Below are 21,098 nucleotides of genomic sequence, written 5' to 3'. Positions count from 1 at the left end.
AAAACCAGAGTCTTTCTCAAATACCCAAATAGATAATTTGAGAAGTCCTAATAGATGTTTCTGGACTCCCCAAAGCCTTGTAGTAGTTGGATGTTTTGGTTCCTCCATTGAAAATTTTGTTAAATTGTTATTGTAGTACATTGATTTCTTATTTGTAAACATGAAGTCTTTCTATGCAAAAATAGGTTAGCATAAAATAGAAGGAAAATTAGGTCAGAATTTGGACAGGGGATTTAGTTTCATAATAAATTAGTTTATTTTATCAAGCTATGAGCACTTAAATGCATTTCTTCCCAAGAGAGACCTACTCTGTATTTTCTTTCATTTTCTCTTCAGATTTTTTTGGCTGTTTTCTCACTATCGCAGCTCCTTTCACATAAAAGTTTGTTTCAATTTGGTCCATATCTATATTTTTCCCTTGTAGACTGAGGCAAAGGAGAAATTTCTTACAAAGGAAAAGTCGTACAGATGATAGAAAGAATGTAGAGTAGGGAAAACTTGATCTAATTAACAGACATGTATATATGGAGAAGCATATTCAAACTGATGGAACACTTTGAATTAATTATTTAGAAGAGTCCCATTTATATATGATAAGACAAATGGCCATTAACTAAAGTTGCAAAATACCCTGTGTGTTCATCATTGCATTCTCTGACAGTCTTCCCTGAACTCAATTCTCATGAGATAATTTTATTTTCTTTTTTGCATGTGGAATTCATTTTAACTTTGTACAGATAGGAAGCCAAGACCATGTCATATAAATCTTTTATTTCCCAAGTTTCTGAAGATGTGCAATTTCTGTTTCAGTGTCCTATTCTATGTCAATGAGCAAGGGGATAGTAGCCCATTCATTAGAAATGGAATAAGTTCAGGAATATCTCCCTAACACTGAAAATTAGTGTCTTGACAGCTAGGTGAATAGGATGTTTACTGATAATCAACTAAATGAAGTTTTGTGATAACTCATTGGCTAAGGAACTGAATGAACACATTTGCACTAAACTTCTTGCAGTTTTTCCATCTTCTCTATCCAGAGGACACCTTACCCGACATCCTCACTTTTCTACACTGAAAAGCTTAGCTTAGCTGGTGGGCTGAGGGATCATGAAAACTCACAAGTTCTGAGAAAGAGATAAATACTTGAATGATGCCTCTGAAGGGAGATTGATTAGAGCTCTCCCCTCTCCTCCTTTGCATTCCTTTATTATGGGTGAGAAGTGGGCATGATTAAGATGCAGTCTGAAGGAATTCTTGCTGGCTTCAAAAGAATAGAATAAAACCGTTCAAATCTATTATGCAAATTGACCTTTTCCCCTACCTTATTACCTTGGAACTTTGAAAAGATCAGTTTTAAAGAAATGAAGTATTTTTATACACCCTGATATAAGTACACAACAAATTTTTATAATGACAGAATATACATTATTTTTAATAAATGATCTTGAAATTTTCTAGTGGTCTTAGAATTAGGACTTGCCTTCCATCCTTTGAACATCCTCCTTGAATTTTGTACATCTTCATCATAACACCAGTGTAGCTGTTAACAGTGCTGGCCTTTCATTTCTGTGAGGTCAGGACCTGCATCTTATATCCTCAATTTCCAGACTTTAGTGAATGCCTCAAATGTATACACTGAGGATACGAATGAATATTAAATAAGACCTGTTAATATCATGCAAATATTGTGTATGTTTCATAAAGGAAAAAAGAACTATATTTTCTAACAAGTATAAAGCTTGAATCGGTGAAGTGTGGCCTTTTTGAAAATACGTTCTACTGAAAATTAGTTTTATGAGACTTTTTGAAGAGTTAACAAAACAAAAGCTTCTCTTCTTATTTCATAATTAAGCATTTGGAGAACTGGAAGTTGCCAGATTAAGCAAAATTGGACATGTTGCTTTACTATGTGACACAGAAATACATTTAATAGGTGAAAATCTTTTTAATATGGTGCAAATCTGTAAGTGGGGAAAGAGTCCATATCATTTCTCTGACTTATTTGGCTGAAGATGGCCTTTTCAAGAAACTTCCTTCAGGAATAATATTTCACTTTTGGAACTGCTGTGTTCAAACACAGCATGCGCTTTTGTTTAACCGAATATTCCATTTTAATTAATCTGCTGTTTGGCCTCATATTGTTTATGATAACGTATCAACTCAGACATAAGAGGGAGACAGATGTTGCTTGAGAATCATTCCTCTCATCAATGGCATTTAGCGATTCTGCAATACTCTGGCCTGGAAAATCCCATGGACGGAGGAGCCTGGTGGGCTGCTGTCCATGGAGATGCTAGGAGTCGGACACGACTGAGAGACTTCACTTTCACTTTTCACTTGCATGCATTGGAGAAGGAAATGGCAACCCACTCCAGTGTTCTTGCCTGGAGAATCCCAGGGACGGGGGAGCCTGGTGGGCTGCCGTCTATGGGGTCACGCAGAGTCGGACACGACTGAAGTGACTTAGCAGCAGCAGCAGCAGCACTTGCAGCGACTCAGTGAGACAGGCTTCTCTGTCCCTTACCTCACAGGTGAGGTAACTGAGACTCCAGAGAGGTGACAGCTTTTAACATCAGTGTAGTTGAGGTGCTTTGTGGGACAGGAGTCTAATTCAGGTTTACCTGGTTCCAGTGTCCAAGTTTGCTCCACTGACTTTCTCAGATTTAAAATCTGGGCCTTTCCATGACATCCGTCTTCATGACTTGGAAATTTAATGGCAGCAGCAGCAACCCTAAGAAGGGTGCCTGGGAGGGTCCTGACACTATGACCTCTTGTGAGAGAGCTTGCCCCTTTCCTGATGCTTAGAAAGTTTTCTTCCTTTCACTTCCAGTTGCCTGGCTATATTTTCTGCCCTTAAATTCTTTGAGGTCTTTTCCCTTTGTCATGATGATCCCTTCTTTTACTATTTCTTGTGGATTTTTATTTTCTGAAATAACATTACTTTTGTCTGAGACAAAGCTGGAAAAAGAAGGAAAGTTACTTTGAGGTCTTAATGTATGCTTTATGTCCTTTGGCATCATTTGAATGGGAATATTTACCTTTTTCTTACTGTTTATGAAAGTCTTTTATCTGCAAAGAATATTAACTGTTTGTATTGTATAAAAATTGCATGTGTTTTCTCCTTTTATTTCCCTTTTAATTTTGTGGGTGGATTTTTATAATGCACACAAGATTTAAATTATATAATTATATCTAGGTATGTATAGTCCCTTGCCATTTTCTAGCATGTATTCTTGTTTTCTTTCTTAGAAATTTTCAGTCTAATTAGACTTTAGAGTTGTATATTCCTCACTTATTTTTGAATGTATTTTCTGATGTGTAGTACTATATGTCAAATGTTGTTTTAAGTACTTTTGGGTCAAGTCTGAAAAACATAACTAAGTAAATGAATAAATAATCAAGTGGAAAAATAAACAAACGGTAGGTTATCCCAGATGCCATGCTCATTTCTACACTCTTGGCACCTGAGGAGAGCCAGGCCTGCCACACATGCTTAATGGATGCTGACTGAGTAAACAGGGAGTGATCATACTATATTTACAAGGTTTATAGAGGATGCCCTTCCTATTCTTAAAGGGTTGGGGAAGAAACTTCTGTTGAGTTGATGATATGCCAGCTAGTTGGTATGCCAGTTATGCGGTAAATGTTATCTGTATTCTTCCCATTTAACCAAAGAGTACCCATTTTTCCTATGTGAAGGAGAGAAGCAGCTTCTTTTCCATTCAAGTTTGTGTGTATACAAGGGCCTAAGCAGACAATGATTTTGTTGGCTATCACTGAGACTTGTGCTCTTATGTGAAAAAGTAATATAGAAATGAAGATTTCAATCACTTTTACATAGCCAAGAGGTAAAGTTGTATATTTAGCAAATAAAAATACAGGATGTCATTTAAATTTGGAAAACAGCTCTAACTGGCAAATTTTTGTAATTTATTTGCAAAAGTTGAATGAAAAGGGCATCCCTGGTGGCTCAAACAGTAAAGAATCTGCCTACAATGCAGGAGACCAGGGATTGATCCTTGGTTGGGAAGATCCCCTGGAGAAGGAAATGGCAACCCACTCCAGTATTCTTGCCTGGGAAATCCCATGGACAGAGGAGCCTGGCAGGCTAGGGTCCATGGGGTCGCAAAGCGTCAAATGTGACTAGCATCTAGCATGAAGTCAATAAAGGAAGAAAGAGAAACATGCATGATGCCTGGCAAACCTACCATGAAGATTGCCATGTTCTTCTGCCCTCCCCTCAGAAGAAAGCCACATGCACAGATGATCCCTGGCAACCTTGCTCCTCCTTCCCTGGGGCAGTCCTACTAATGCCTGCTCCTAATGCTGGAAGACAGTCCTTTCTGAAGCATTAATTCAGTTATATTCATTAAAGCCCTGTTAGACGGGAAGAGCCTGCTGAGCTCTGAAAGATATGAAAACCACTAAGAAGCACTGCAGTTGTAGACTGCGTGTCTTTGTCCCCCTCCCCACTTTGTATGTTGAAGCCCACCACCTCCTCCCCATACACACACAATGTGATGGTATTTGGAGGCAGGGCTTTTGGGAGGTAACTAGGTTTCGATGGGGCCATTGGAGTGGGGGCCCATGATTGGACTGGTGTTTTCATAGAAAGAGGGAGAGAGAAAAGAGCTCTCTCCTGTCTGGAGCACATGAGGAAATGGCACACAGGCAGACAGTGGCTGCTGCCAGCCCAGAGAGGAGGCCTCACAGTGAAACCCACCTTGCCTGCACCATGATCTTGGACTTCTGGCCTCCAGAACTATAAGAAAGAATTTCCTATTATTAAAGTCACCTGCTCTATGGTATTTCATTATGACAGCCCGAGCTGACTAGTATGGCACAACCCTCACCAAGTCCTTTAAGTGGAGACAAATGTGTAAACACCCTAAGGTATCATAAAAATACTTTATTAGAGATAAAATGTTGTTATAGGTATGCTTATTAATTAAAAAAAAATTCTCTTTCCTCACCTCTGCATCTCAGAAGAATGTAAGCTCCATGGGGCAGTGATTTTTATTTTGTTCACAGTTGTACCCTCAGTTCCCAGAATAGTACCTGGCACATAGTAGGCACTTTCCAAATGTTCATCAAATTAAAGAAAGGCTTGGTGAATGACAAAAAGGAAATATAAGTGAACTCTAACAGAAAGGATTAGAGATAATTCAGTGAAGATGGGTTATGAAGTTCGACAGGGGAGATGGAAGAGAGAGCAATGTGAATAAATACAGGAAGTCATGAATTTCATGAAGAGTCTGAAATATGTATAGACTTTAAAAGTTGTTTATATTCCTACTGTAAAAAAACTTGAAAGTCATGATGAAGCTATCTGAACTTTATAAGCTAATATTTCTCCATGGAAGTAAGATGATGATAGATGTTTCAAGAAAATGATACTCTATAGTACATTAATTTGAAACATATTATTTTTAATATGCTCCCTTAAAGATCAATTCAGATATAAAGGCCCTAAGTACTCCTGTAGTAAAAACCAACTAACCTACTTACCAACATAACACAAAAGTCTGTTTGGCTCTGGTTAATTCATTCAATTATCAGACTTATTTGACAATAGAATCTTTTTCTTAAGGACCATTATTTAAACTTGTGGATCAAATGTCCTGGAATATTAGACCCTGGAATCATAGATATTTGAATCATCCTGTGACATCACCCTTCCTATCTACTCTGTCCCATGGCAAGTCCATAAAGTCAGATTGAGTGCAGACCTGCATTCTACTCTAGCCTTGCAACTGGTTCAGGCTATTTATTCATCCTCCTTGAGCACTTTTTTCTTGCAGCTGTAAAATGAAGAGACTGAATAAAATCATCTTTAGTTTTTATGATTTTATGCTCAATCCCCTTGAGAAGCCTAGACTTCAATTCAGCTCAGAGAAAAATGTCCTTGAGATCTGAGGACAAGATGACCCCAGACATGGGATGATGTTGCAATTTCCTCAGAGACCTGCTTCTAGGCTGTAACTTCTTCTTCCTCTCTGGATGCATCATTTATACCCTAACATTTAACACTTGAATCTGCCTTCCATGCTGAACTTTTTTCCCTAGAGAAGCAGGTGGAGCTCTCTGGTATTGGTTTGGTTATAAAATTTTGCCAAATAGTTTGGAACAAAACTGTTGATGTCAAAATTTTTTTTCTAGATGATAAGGTTTTTCCACACTGTGATCCAATTTGTGGAATCTCTGAGGTTGTTCAGCCTTGATTATTAGAATTAACATATAAATATGAGCATAACAAACATTATAATAAACTGTACTATACACTTTGATGAATTGTTTTAAAAGTGACTGATTTAAATTGTGTAGAATAAGCCATTATGCTTGACCATACAGTCAGAGGACATAAAATAGCAAAAGAGCCCATGTTTGTAGTATAATTAAACAGAATGTTATCCTCTGCTCTTTATAATCCACCAACCTGTCAAAGTGTGAATTTTGTGTTTACATATGAGGATAAGTCATATTTCCCACCAACCAAAATTCAAAATGGAAGAGAAGATCATAACAAGTGTTCTTCGTACATCATCCCTTCAGCTATTTATTTTCTCTTTCCCTGCCCCAAAAGGTGTAGTTTTACCTTAAATGAAAGCATCTTATACTTGTATATACAAACACATAATTATTTACTTCTCCACTTCTTTGTCCAAATTCCATCATTCATTCTGAGCCTTGGCAACATGCATATTGATTCTTTCAGAAAGGTAGCAGTCATGATGCTCCAGAGTATCATGCATCTCAAAGTTGTCTTGAGCTCTGACCCATATATCTATTAACCTGCAGGCAGCCTCATATCCTCAGGTGCCATATTAGCATCTTCACGTTTTTGTGAGTGTTATGACATGAAGGAGGTTGTGAAGGTCTAAACAGTATCCTGAAATCCGCTTGATTCTCAGTTACTTTTTTATACAGGTGGCTCCAACTTCAAGCTTCTCCTTCCTCTTTCTGCATGTGTGTGACTCTCATTCTAGCATTAGGGCAGCTCTTGTGTGTCTCCTCCAGCATGTATCTACTCCCCCGCCCCAGTCCGGTCTGATTTAGGCTTCCTGCCTCTGTGCTCTCATGGCTTCTGAGCCCACCTTGTCACTCTGTATTGTCATGGTCCTTTCACCTGTCTCCCATCCCCACTAGACTAATTTGAGGGCATGAATTAGGTTTTCCATATGTGAATTTTTATCTAACTCAAGGGCTGATAAATACAAGCATACTCAATAAATAAAAGATTGAATAAATGGGAATAGAAAATAAGTTATCAGGGGAGAAAATGGATTCCACCAATAATTTATCTGCATCCAAACTCAAGACTTGGGCTTCCCAGGCAGTGCTAGTGGTAAAGAACATGCCTGCCAATGCAGGATAGAGAGGGGCAGGTTTGATCCCTGAGTTGGGAAGATCCCCTGGAGGATGGCATGGCAACCCACTCCAGTATTCTTGCCTGGAGAATGCCATGGACAGAGGAGTCTGGCACATAGAGTGGGACATGACTGCAGCGAGCTAGCACGCACACATAAGATTTGTTAAGCAAACACACATGTGTACACACTACTGAACAGTGCAGTTTAGTGGTTATCACTGCCATCTGGAGTCAGATTCTTCTCATCCCTGCACCAACACTAAGCTGTGAGTCCTTGGGAAGTCTACTTAACCAGTCTGTGCCTCTTTTGAAGAAACATAAAATAAGAATATTAATAGTCCTTAATTCATAAGGATTTTATGAGGAATAAATGAATATGTGTGTGTGTGTGTATACAGAGAGAGTATAAAACAGGGCTTGAATAAGAGTTTAATACATATTTATTATTCTTCATTAAGTAATAATTGAGATTTGGAATCCAAAGTAATGTGACTCAGATATTTTCACATAATGAACAAATTTGTGTACAAATAAATAGCTACTCTTAAATGTGTTATTTCCATGTTTCAGTGAAAAGTTATAACTTATTCATTTGCTCAAAGCAAACATATGGGGGATATTCTTGACTCATCTCAGTGTCTCACTTGCCTTCTCCCTCCATCTAATCTGTCACACACTTGTGATGATTCCATATTCTAAATACTTCACAAACCTTTTCCCTTCTCTTCAACCCTCTTGTCAGTTGCTCCATTCAAGGCCATGTTACGCCTTCCTCGGACTGTTTCAGGAGCCCCCAGTCTAATCTTGCTGTTTCCAGACTTGTTCCTTTTCTATTCCATTTCCAGACTGCAAGCAGAAGGGATTTCCAAAAAGGCTATTTTTAAATTATATTGCTCCCCAGATGAAACTTTTCCATGATTCTTCCTGAGATCTTAGTTCTGTAACTACATGGCAGGATCTGGCAACATGGAGTTTGTGCCAATCTTTCCAATTTTCTGTCATTTTCAACCTGTACTCTACACTTCACCCATACCTGCTGTTCTTGCATTGGGCTGGACTCCTCTTGAGTCTAGTCTTGTGCTGAAACAATTTTTTTTTTTTTTAGCTTGTGGCAACTTTGGATTTTATTTTGTATTTTCTTTTTTTTTAATATAAATTTATTTTAATTGGAGGTTAATTACTTTACAATATTGTATTGGTTTTGCCATACATCAGCATGAATCCACCACAGGTATACACGTGTTCCCCATCCCAAACCCCCCTCCCTCCTCCCTCCCCATATAATATCATATATGAAACAATTTATCTTTTCTCTTCCACTCCTTATTCTTACAAAAATCTCATTGAATCCTCAATAATTTTCACAAGGGTAAAGAGATATAAACAAATTGGATAACAACTGCTCTAAGATAGTGACCTGGCCAAAACAGCCTAGAGAGAAATTTCTCTATATTTCATGAATGTGTAGGCATATTGTCCTAGTTAAAAGAACAAAACTTCAAAAGTGGTTACCATTAATGTCTTCTGAGAGATAAGAAAGTTAATGAAGGCATGAAACACATAAAGAGATACTATTGAAAAATAAAGATGAAAAAGACAGAAGATATTCAAAGAACAAAAAGAGTTCATAGAAGTTAAAAATGTGACAACAGAATTGAAATAAGGAATGAAAGACAGAGTAGAATAACTCTCCAAGACAGCAGAACGCAAAGAAAAGAAATGTAAGAGCAGAACCTGGGAAGACTTTCTGAGACACATCGAATAGCTGAAGAATAGAAATTCCAAAGAAAGGAAGAAACATATTAAACAGAAAAGAAAAAATGAAAGTAATGAGTCAAGAAATTTCTCAGGACTGAAGGACCCGAGCGTCTAGGCTAAAGGCACACCCAAATACCAGTGTGCCAGTTTGCAACAGTGCATTGTAGCAAAACTTGAAGAAGAAATACTTTCCAAGAAAATAATTGAGAATCAAAATAGAATTGAACTTGTCATCAGCAGCCAACACAGGAGATGTGGATTCAATCCCTGGGTCAAGAAGATGCCCTGGAGAAAGAAATGGCAACCCACTCCAGCATTCTTTCCTGGGAAATCCCATGGACAGAGGAGCCTGGTGGGCTACAGTCCATGGGGTCACAAAGGAACTGAAAATGACTTAGTGACAAACAGCAACAACCAACAACCCCATTGCACGTTGAGGAAGATCTGCACTTTCAGCTGGTAGGGGCTTCTCCTCTTTGTTCAGCAGTGAATTCCTATCTAATTAATCCTTTATTCTGGAAGAGGAAAATTTAAATTATATAATAGTTGATTAAAATTAAATGCAAAATAAAGTAAGTAATGAAGCATGACAACAAGATGACAAGCTGGGAACCCAGCTGTCAACTTAAAAACTAGAGTATTATTTACATCACTGCATCAATTTGCATACTCTTTCTCAGTCCCATTCCCTGACACCATACAGAAGCAACTACTACACTACATTTTGTTTTTATTACTCCCTAGCTTTGAAACGTCTAAAGACTACATACCATATGATACGGTTAAGGCATTTTTGCTCTATGTAATTTCTAAAATCCAATTAAAATTACAAAGAATGAAAATACAGGGGAAAAAACACTTCTTTTTAATAAAATGAAGAGCTAGCTATAATACAACCTTAAATACAAATTGTGAAGCTTAATTTTGTGAAGTCAGGATGCAGGGAATTCAAGGGAGCTGAAAGCTAAAACCTACTGCTTCAAACTTGAAGCAGAAGGAAGTTTCTTTAAGAATGTCATCCAGGAAGACTGGCTGAGATGGCAGATAGATTCTGAACTCACCTCCTCTCATGAGTACATCAAACTCACAATGATCTGCAGGACAACCATGGATGAATAAGACTAGAACTTACCAGAAAAGACTTTCTGCAGATGAAGACATAAAGAGGAACCACAATGAGACTGGGAGAAGGGGTGAACTTGTGATAGAATCAAATCCCATACCTGCCAGGTGGAGGACCCATACACTGGAGAATATTGCAGAGGTCCTCCCATAGGAATGAGAGTCCTGAGCCCCACATCAGACTCCCCAGCCCAGGGGTATGGCAGTAGGAAGATAAGCCCCCAAAGCTTTTGACCCTGAAGGCCAGTGGGGCTTAATTTCAGGAGCTCCACAGGACTGGGGGAAATAGAAACTTTACTCTTCAAAGGCATGCACACAAAAACCTCACATGCCCCGGACCCAGGGTAAAAGCAGTGATTTGATAAGATTCTGGGACAAACGTATCTGCTGATTTTGGAGTTTCCTGGAGAGGCAGGGTTTGACTGTTGCTCACCCTGAGGACATTGACACTGATGGAGACATATTTGGGAGCATTAAACCACATGAACACTGCTGTTGGTGGATGCCTTCTTGGTATATTAGCACCAAGACCTTGCCCCACCCAACAGCCTGTAGGCACCAGTGCTGGAACACCTCAGGACAATTAACTTGGTGAGGTAGTGTCAAACAACAGGCTGTCTAAGGATTTCTTGAGCCAACAGCCACCTCTAGACATGACCCTAGACACGGCTGCCCACTAGAGGGCTGAGACACAGTTCTACCCACCAATGGACAGGTACCAGCACTTCTTCCCTGGAAGCCTGCACTAGCTTTTAGACTACCCTCACTCACCAGGGAACAGACACCAGTAGCAAAAACATTACAATCCCAAAGCCTGTGGATTCAGCCTGCCCTCAATGAGTCAGACTCTACCCTGAGACTAGCAGGGCCCTGGTTCTGCCCAGTAGCAGGTGAACACATTTTAGGACAACATGGGCATCATATCCAAATGTGTCAGAAACCACCCCCACCCACCAAAGTATCTGAAACGAGTTCTGGGATTCCTGGGCCCTGCAGCCAGACTATAGGAAACATCTGCACCTGCTAGTAGTTTGGCAATAACCCCAGGACCTTGCCTCACCTGCCAGTGGGTGGGCAACAGCTCTGAGGTCTTTGGGACCCTGACTCCACCCACCAGAAAGCCAGCACTAGCCCTGGGATCCCCCACAGTTCTACAAACAGCTGCCCTGTGACCAGGCCCCAGTGAACAGCAGCCAGCAGCATTCACACAAGGCAGGGCCTGGCAACCAACCAAAACAGGAGCCAACCAGGACTAGTAGACTGCCCACATAGTCAGGCCGCCACAACAGAAGGAGCCATGCAGTCCTCTTAGGGGGAATCCCTGGAGCATACAGCCTAAGTGAAGGTAATGCACTGCTGAGAGGCACCGGATGTCTCCTACAGAGGGCCATTTCTCCAGGGCCAAGAAATGTAATTAACCTACCACATACATAAGAATACAAATAGCAACTTAGACAAAGTTAGATGTCAGAGGAAAATGTTTAAGGCTTGGAGGGTTGGGGACAGGAGGAGAAGGGAACGACAGAGGATGAGATGGCTGAATGGCATCACTGACTCGATGGACGTGAGTCTGAGTGAACTCCGGGAGTTGGTGATGGACAGGGAGGCCTGGCGTGCTGCGATTCATGGGGTCGCAAAGAGTCGGACACGACTGAGCGACTGAACTGAACTGAACTGAAGAAATAAGATAAGACCCCAAAGGAACTAGTGAAGTAGAGATAGGCAATCTATCTGAGAAAGAGTTCAGAGTAGTGATTACAACGATAACTAGAGAACTCAAGAGGAGAATGGATAGAGTAAGAAGCTAGAAGCTTTTAACAAACAGTTAGAAAATATAAAGAGCAACCAAACAGATTTAAAAATGCAGTAACTGAAATGAAAAATACACTAGAAGGAATCAATACTAAATTAAATGATACAGAGTAACAGATCAGTTAGCTGGAAGGCTGCTGCTGCTACTGCTGCTAGGTCACTTCAGTCGTGTCCGACTCTGTGCCACCCCATAGACGGCAGCCCACCAGGCCCCCCCCGTCCCTGGGATTCTGCAGGCAAGACACTGGAGTGGGTTGCCATTTCCTTCTCCAATGCATGAAAGTGAAAAGTGAAAGTGAAGTCGTTCAGTCATGTCTGACCCTAGCTGGAAGGCAGAGAAGTAGAAGTCACTGCTGCTGAACAGAAAAAAAAAAAAAGGAATAAAAGAAATGAGGACAGTTTAAGAGACCTCTGAGACAATATCAAGCACAGTAATACACTCACTATAGGGGCCTCAGAAGGAGAAGAGAGAAAGAAAGAGCATTGAGAAAACATTTGTAGATATAACAGACGAAAACTTCACTAACTTGAGAAAGAAAACTGTCACCCAAGTTCATGAAGTACAGGGAGTCCCATACAGATCAAACACAAAGAGGAACAAACCGAGATATGTTGCAATTAAAATGACGAAAACTTAAGTTAAAGGGAGAATATTAAAAGCAACAAGGGAAAAGCAACAAATAACGTGTAAGGGAACTCCCATTAAGCTGTCAACTGATTTTTCAGTGGAAACTGTGCAGACCAAAAGGGAATGGTGCGATTTATTTAAAGTGATAAAAGAGAAAATTTTACAGCCAAGAATACAGTCTGGGGGCTTTCCTGGTAGTACAGTGGTTAGGACTTTGCCTTCCAGTGCGGGGGATGTGAGTTGATCCCTGGTGAGGGGCCTAAGATCTCACATGTTTTGCAGCCAGAAAATCAAAACATGAAACAAGTTATATTGTAATAAAATCAATAAAGACTTAAAAAATTTTGAAAAGCAGAATAAACTCTACCAAGCAAGACTTTTTTTTTTTTCATAGTTTTTTAATACTAAGAGAGTGCTATCACAAATTACATAGTCAAGTTTCCCACATTTGTGGAAATTGCAAGGATCAGCACATTCAGAGTGCAATGGATAAGCCTTGTCCTGAGGAAAACACCTTCATGATCATGGAATCTCTTCTGCCAAGTAAGTATATTCTCTTTCATATTTGATGGAGAAATCAAAAGCTTCACAGACAAGCTAAAGCTAAAAGGGGTCAGTGTCACCAAACTACCTTTACAATGAATGTTAACTTTTTTTAGGGGAAAAGCCACAACTAGAAATAAGAAACTTACAAAAGGAAAAGGCTCACTGGTAAGGGTTAACATACAGTGAAAGTGAAAGTGAAGTCACTCAGTCGTGTCTGACTGTCTGTGACCCCATGGACTGTAGCCTACCAGGCTTCTCTGTCCATGGGATTTTCCAGACAAGAATACTGGAATGGGTTGCCATTTCCTTCTCCAGGAGATCTTCCCCACCCAGGGATCAAACCCAGGTCTCCTGCATTGCAGGCAGCCACTTTACCTTCTGAGCCACCAGGGAAGCCCAATACAGTAAAGGTAGGAAATCATCCACATACAAAGCTAGTAGTAAGGTTAAAAGACAGAAGTACTAAAATCATCTCTATATACAATAAGCAGTTAAGCAATACAGAAAACAATTAGATGTAGTATTTGACATCAAAAACAGTAATCATTAGGAGAAGACAGTATAAATATAGGGTTTTAAAAGCGTGTTTGAAATTAAGAGATCAGTAACTTAAAATAATCATCTCTCTCTCTCTTTCTATATATATATGTTATTGATTTTTATATCTATCTATAGTTACTGAACTATATATATAAAATTAAGAGATCATTAATAATATAATAGGTGTAACATATATTAACTATATATAATTAAGACATCAGTAACTTAAACAATCATATTTCTCTCTACATATAGATATATAGAAAGAGATTGCTATAGAAAAACTTCAAACCAAAAATTTATAATAGACATACACATAAAAAGGAAAAAGGAAACCACACATAACACTAAAGATAGTCACCAGATAACAAGAGAAGAGAATAAAAGAAGGGGAAGAAAAGACCTACAAAAACAAATTCAAAATAATTAACAAAGTGGCAATAAGAACATATATATTGATAATTACCTAAAACGTAAATGGACTAAATGCTCCAACTAAAAGATGGAAAGTGTCTGAATGGATTTAAAAAAAAATAAGACCTGTGTACAAGTTGCCTACAAGACACTAACTTCAGATTTAGAGACACATACAGACTAAAAGTGAGGGATTAGAAAAACATACTCCATGCAAATGGAAATGAAAAGGAAACCAGAGCAGCAATATTTATATCAGAGAAGATATATTTTAAAATAAAGGCTTTACAAGAGGCAAAAAGGGCATTCATTACATAGTGATCAAGGGATCAGTCCAAGAAGTTACAACAATTAGAATATACATGCATCCAACATAAGAGCACCTCAATATAGAATGCACATATTAACAGACATAAAAGGAGAAATCAATAGTAACTCAATAATAGTAGAGTATTTTAACACCCCCCTTTCACCAGAGAGAAAATCAGTAAGGGAACACAGACCTTACATAGCACACTAGACTAAATGAACTTGCTTGATATATAGAGCATTCTATCCAAAAACAGAACACACATTCTTTTCAAGTGCACATGGAACATTCTCCAGGATATATCACACAATGGGCCACAAAACAAGCCTCAGTAACTGTAAGAAAATTGAAATTACATCAAACGTCTTTTCCAACCACAACACTCTAAGACTAGAAATCAACTACAAAAAAAGAAAAAAGAAAAAGCAGCAAAACCCCACCTCACACGGAGGCTAAAAAACATGCTTCTAAACAACCAATGGATCACTTAAGAAATTAAAGAAGAAAGAAAAAGAAAAAGAAAGCAGCAAAACCCCACAACACACGGAGGCTAAAAAACATGCTTCTAAACAACCAATGGATCACTTAAGAAATTAAAGAAGAAAGAAAAAAGACCCAGACAGAAATGAAAACAAAAACATGGTGATGCAAAACCTATGGGATGTAGCAAAAGCATTTCTAGGAGGGAAGTTTATAGCAATAAAAGCTTATCTCAGGAAACAAGGAAAATCTCAAATAAATAACCTGACCTTTATACCTAAGGGAACTAGAGAAATAAGAAAAAACAAAACCCAAAGTTAATAGAAAAAAGGAAATCATAAAGATCAGAGCAGAAATAAATGAAATATAAACTAAAAAAATTAGAAACATTCAATGAAACTAAAGGCTGATTCTTTGACAAGATAACCAAAGTTGATAAACCTATAGCTAGACTCATTGAGATAAAAAGGGAGAGGGCCCAAATCAATAAATCAGAAATAAAAAAGGAAAAGTTACACAGACACCACAGAAATACAAAACCTCATAAAAGTGCGACAAGCAACTACACATCAATAAAATGGACTACCTAGAAGAAATGGACAAATTCTTGGAAAGGAACAATCTCCCAAAACTGAACCAGGAAGAAATAGAAAATATGAACAGATAAATTACCAGTAATAAAATTAAATCAGTAATTTAAAAACTTCCAACAAGCAAAAGTCCAGGACCAGATGACTTCACAGGTGAATTCTACCAAACATTTAGAGAAGAGTCAATGCCCTGATGGCTCAGCAGGTAAAGAATCCACCTGCAATGTGGGAGATGCAGGAGATGTGGGTTCAATTCCTAGGTTGGGATGATCCTCTGAAGAGGAAATGGCAACCCACTCCAATATACTTACATGGAAAATCCCATGGAAAAAGGAGCCTGGCAGGCTACAGTCCAAAATGTCACAGAGAGTTGGATACAACTCTTTGTGAGCCACTGACCATGCACAATGCTTATCTTTCTGAAACTGATTCTATGAGGCCAGGATTACCCTGATACCAAAACCAGGCAAAGATATCACACAAAAAAGAAAATTATAGGTCAATATCACTGAGGACAGTAGATGCCAAAACCCACAACAAAATACTAGCAAACTGAATTCAGCAATATATTAAAAGGATCGTACACCACAATCAAGTGAAATTTTTGCAGAGATGTGAGGAATTTTCAATATCCTTAAATCAGTCAATGTGATAAACTACATCAACGAATTGAAAAATAAAAACCATGTGATCATTTCAACAGATGCAGAAAAAACTTTGATAGACTTTAACATCCGTTCATGAAAAAAAAAAAAAAAACAACTTTCCATAAAGTAGGCATAAAGTGAACACATGTCAACATAATACAGGCCATTTATGACAAACCCGCAGCTAACATCATACTCAATGGCCAAAAGTTGAAAGCATTTCCTCTGAGATGACGAGCAAGAAAATGATGCACACTCTCAGCACTTGTATTCAACATAGTTTTTTGGAAGTCATAGCTATAGCAATCAGAGAAGAAAAAGAATTAAAGGAAATACAGATTGGAAAGGAGGAAGTTAAACTGTCACTGTTTGGAGTTGATGTGATATTATGAATAGAAGATCCTAAAGATGCTACCAGAAAACTAAGAGAATTCATCAATGAATTCAATAAAGTTGCAAAATACAAAATTAATATACAGAAATCTGCTGCATTTCTATGCACTAAAAATAAAATATTAGAAAGAGAAATTAAGGAAGCAATCCCATTTATCGTCATATCAAAAAGAAAAAAAATACCTAGGAATAAAGCTACCTAAAGGAGATCAGTCCTGGGTGTTCTTTGGAAGGACTAATACTGAAGCTGAAACTCCAGTACTTTGGCCACCTCATGTGAAGATTTGACTCATTGGAGAAGACTCTGATGCTGGGAGGGATTGGGGGCAGGAGGAGAAGGGGACGACAGAGGATGAGATGGTTGGATGGCATCACCAACTCAATGGACATGAGTTTGAGTGAACTCCGGGAGTTGGTGATGGACAGGGAGGCTTGGCGTGCTGCAATTCATGGGGTCGCAAAGAGTCAGACACGACTGAGTGACTGAACTGAACTTAAGAGGCACAAGAACTGTACTCTGAAAACTGTTTAAGATGTTGATGAAAGAAATTGAAGACAATATAAACAGAAGGATATATTGTTTCCTTAGATTTGAAGAATCAATATTGTTAAAATGACCATACTATCCAATGCAATCTATAGATTCAATGCAACCCCTGCAAAACTTTTCACAGAGCCAGAACAATTTTAAAATTTGTATGGAAACACAAAGGACCCTGAATAGCCAAAACAATCTTGAGAAAGAAATGCTGAGGGAATTACACCCTCCTTGACTTCAGAGAGTATACCACAAACAGTATGGTATAGCACAAAAACAGACACATAGGTCAATTAAACAGAATGCAGTATTAAAAAGCGAGGAGTGCAGAGTAACTCCAATGTTTGACTGGAGTAACCAGAGGACTCGAATGGTCATTGCCTGTAATGGAGAAGATGAGGTGGGTGGGTCAGGCTTGTGCAGGAAGACTGGAAATGTACAGTGACATCAAAATACATAGATGGTAATAGAGGCAAGATGTGAAGTAGAATCATGAAGGCTGTGAATAAAGGCAGAGAAAAAGCATATTTAAAGACAGGGCCCAATTTGGGGAATTTAGTGATATACAAAGAACAAACTAAAGAGACAATGCTATAGGTGCTATGGATTGAATTGTGTCCTCCCAAAATTTATATACTGAAACTGTAACTCCCAATATGGCTGTGTTTGGAGATACAACTTTTAGGAGGAAATCAAGGTTAAATGAGGACGGAAGTGTGATGGCCTAATGTGATAGGGTTAGTGGTATTATAAATGAAGAAAGTCTTTCCTTCTTTCCTTTCCTTCCTTTCTCTCCTGCTCCCCCCACTTCATCCCACCATGCACACACATGGAGGAAAGTCCATGTGAAGAGGACACAGCAAGAAGGTGCTTTCTGCAAGCATTTTGATCTTGGATGTCCAGTCTCCAGAACTGTGAGAAGATAAATTTTTGTGGTTTAAGCCCACCCAGACTATTTGTGGTAGGGCTGTGCCAGAGCTGCCTAGACAGGAGGACACCAAAAAAGTGTAGTGTCTTGGGAGCAATGGATCATAGCTTTTCAAAAAGGCAGGGGTAATCACCAAATTCAAGAGAGTGGTGCTTTGCAGTTCAGAGAAAGTCTTGGGGTTGAACAGATGGCAAGGGGGGTTAATTTTTATTTTTTCTTTAGTGTTTTTTATTTCTCAGTTTAGGTGGTGTGTGTAGTTCTACATCATAATATTTTAAAAATATTTTTGTGTGTATGAAATATTCTATAAAATTTGAAAAACTCACAATGAGAAGAGCATAAAAGAGGACTTTTTTTTTTAAAGGACACTCAGTTGAAATAGACCATAAACAAATATAACATGCAAATGAATTAAGTTTCCTAGAGGAAAACAATAGAAAGGGAAAGACTAGAGATGTCTTCAAGAAAATTAGAGATACCAAGGGAACATTTCATGCAAAGATGGGCTCAATAAAGTACAGAAAATGTAGGGACCTAACAGAAGTAGAAGATATTAAGAAGAGGTGGCAAGAATACACAGAAGAACTGTACAAAAAAGATCTTCATGACCCACATAATCACAATGGTGTGATCACTCACCTGGAGCCAGAGATCCTGGAATGTGAAGTCAAGTAGGCCTTAGGAAGAATTACTAGGAACAAAGCTAGTGGAAGTGATGGAATTTCAGTTGAGCTATTTCACGTTCTAAAATATAATGTTACTAAAGTGCTGCACTCAATATGCCAGCAAATTTGGAAAACTCAGCAATGGCCATAGGACTGGAAAAGGTCAGATTTCATTCCAATCCCGAAGAAAGGCAATGCAAAAGAATGTTCAAACTACTACACAATTGCACTCATCTCACACGCTAGTAAAGTAATGCTAAAAATTCTCCAAGTAAGGCTTCAACAGTACATGAACCAAGAACTTCCAGATGTTCAAGCTGGATTTAGAAAAGGAAGAACAGAGATCAAATTGCCAACATCCACTGGATCGTCGAAAAAGCAAGAGAGTTCCAGAAAAAACATTTATTTCTTCTTTACTGACTATGTCAAAGCCTCTGACTTTGTGGATCACAACAAACTGTGGGAAATTCTTAAAGATATGGGAATACCATACCATCTTACCTACTTCCTGGGACATCTGTATGCAAGTCAAGAAGCAACAGTTAGAACCGGACATGGAACCATGGACTGGTTTCAAATCGGGAAAGGAGTACATCAAGTCTGCATATTGTCACTCTGCTTATTTATCTTTTATGCAGAGTACATCATGCAAAATGGTGGGCTGGATGAAACACAAACTGGACTCTGGATTGCCAGGAGAAATACCAATAACCTCAGATATGAAGATGACGCCACCCTTATGGCAGAAAGCGAAGAGGAACTGAAGAACCTCTTGATGAAAGTGAAAGAGGAGAGTGAAAAAGCTGACTTAAAACTCAACATTCAAAAAACTAAGTTCATGGCATCTGGTCCCATCACTTCAAGGCAAACAGATGAGGAGACAATGGAAACAGTAAAAGACTATTTTCTTGGGCTCCAAAATCACTGCAGATGGTGACTGCAGCCATGAAATTAAAAGACACTCGTTGCTTGGAAGAAAATATATGACGAAACTAGACAGCATATTAAAAAGCATCGACGTTACTTTGCCAGCAAAGGTCCGTCTAGTCAAAGATTTGGTTTTTCCAATAGTTATGTGTGGATGTGAGAGTTGGACCATAAAGAAAGCTGTTCAGTTCAGTTCAGTCACTCAGTCGTGTCTGACTCTTTGTGACCCCATGAACTTCAGCACGCCAGGCCTCCCTGTCCATCACCAACTCCCGGAGTCCACCCAAATTCATATCCATTGAGTCGGTGATGCCATCCAACCATCTCATCCTCTGTCATTCCCTTCTTCTGCTTTCAGTATTTCCCAGTATCAGGATTTTTTCCAATGAGTCAGGTCTTCGCATCAGGCGGCCAAAGTATTGGAGTTTCAGCTTCAGCATGAGTCCTTCCAATGAACACCCAGGACTGATCTCCTTTAGGATGGACTGGTTGGATCTCCTTGTGGTACAAGGGACTCTCAAGAGTCTTCTCCAACACCACAGTTCAAAAGCGTCAATTATTTGAAGCTCAGCTTTCTTGATTATCCACTCTCACATCCATACATGACTACTGGAAAAACCATAGCCTTGACTAGAGGGATTTATGTTGACAAAGGAATGTCTCTGCTTTTTAATATGCTGTCTAGGTTGGTCATAACTTTCTTTCCAAGGAGTAAGTGTCTTTTAATTTCATAGCTGCAATCACCATCTACAGTGATTTTGGAACCCCAGAAAAATAAAGTTTGTCACAGTTTCCACTGTTTCCCCATCTATTTGCCATGAAGTGATGGGACCGGATGCCATGATCTCAGTTTTCTGAATGTTAAACTTTAAGCCAACTTTTTCACTCTCCTCTTTCACTTTCATCAAGAGGGTCTTTAGTTCTTCTTCACTTTCTGCCATAAGGGTGGTGTCATCTGCATATCTGAGGTTATTAATATTTCTCCCAGAAATCTTGATTCCAGTTTGTGCTTCCTCCAGCTCAGCATTTCTCATGATGTACCCTGCATATAAGTTATATAAGCAGGGTGACAATATACAGCCTTGATGTACTCCTTTTCCTATTTGGAACCAGTCTGTTGTTCCATGTCCAGTTCTAACTGTTGCTTCCTGACCTGCATACAGATTTCTCAAGAAGGAGGTCACGTGGTCTGGTATTCCCATCGCTTTCAGAATTTTCCACAGTTTCTTGTGATCCACACAGTCAAAGGTTTTGGCATAGTCAATAAAGCAGAAATAGATGTTTTTCTGGAACTCCCTTGCTTTTTTGATGATTCAGCGAATGTTGGCAATTTGATCTCTGGTTCCTCTACCTTTTCTAAAACCAGCTTGAATATCGGGAATGCTGAAGAATTGCTGCTTTTAAATTGTTGTGTTGGAGAAGTCTCTTGAG

At 38.9% G+C, this 21,098-nt stretch overlaps 1 pseudogene; it reads right to left on the bottom strand.

The window, feature by feature from the left end:
* Nucleotides 1-13,091: 13,091 nt before the first annotated feature.
* On the bottom strand, nucleotides 13,092-13,240 carry LOC113881065 (annotated as a pseudogene).
* Nucleotides 13,241-21,098: the final 7,858 nt, after the last annotated feature.

The sequence above is a fragment of the Bos indicus x Bos taurus genome, chromosome 22, assembly GCF_003369695.1.
Source record: "Bos indicus x Bos taurus breed Angus x Brahman F1 hybrid chromosome 22, Bos_hybrid_MaternalHap_v2.0, whole genome shotgun sequence".
Classification (NCBI taxonomy): Eukaryota; Metazoa; Chordata; class Mammalia; order Artiodactyla; family Bovidae; genus Bos; species Bos indicus x Bos taurus.
This window is presented reverse-complemented; position numbering and strand designations above follow the sequence as displayed.